The sequence below is a fragment of the Theobroma umbraticum genome, unplaced genomic scaffold (assembly GCF_002168275.2).
Source record: "Theobroma umbraticum cultivar Fairchild unplaced genomic scaffold, ASM216827v3 scaffold_182.0, whole genome shotgun sequence".
Taxonomy (NCBI): domain Eukaryota; kingdom Viridiplantae; phylum Streptophyta; class Magnoliopsida; order Malvales; family Malvaceae; genus Theobroma; species Theobroma umbraticum.
The window spans coordinates 85,372-85,583 of NW_018397291.1; positions in this window are offsets into that span (position 1 = coordinate 85,372).

A 212-nucleotide genomic window follows, 5' to 3' on the forward strand; every position below is an offset into this window, starting at 1 on the left:
TTCTTTATTTTCCTTGTGACCCTCTGAACTTTTCATCCTTCACAATTTAGTTCTTTCAACATGTGTACAAATATAATATAAGGTTTGCACCCTATCAAGGTGTCATCATAATATTTAAATATATACTTACTCGTTCTAGCTTTATTAATAAAGGCACGCGACCCCACTTATGTCGTTTTTCTTCAAAATTCATTCTTACTTCTTCTCCCCCA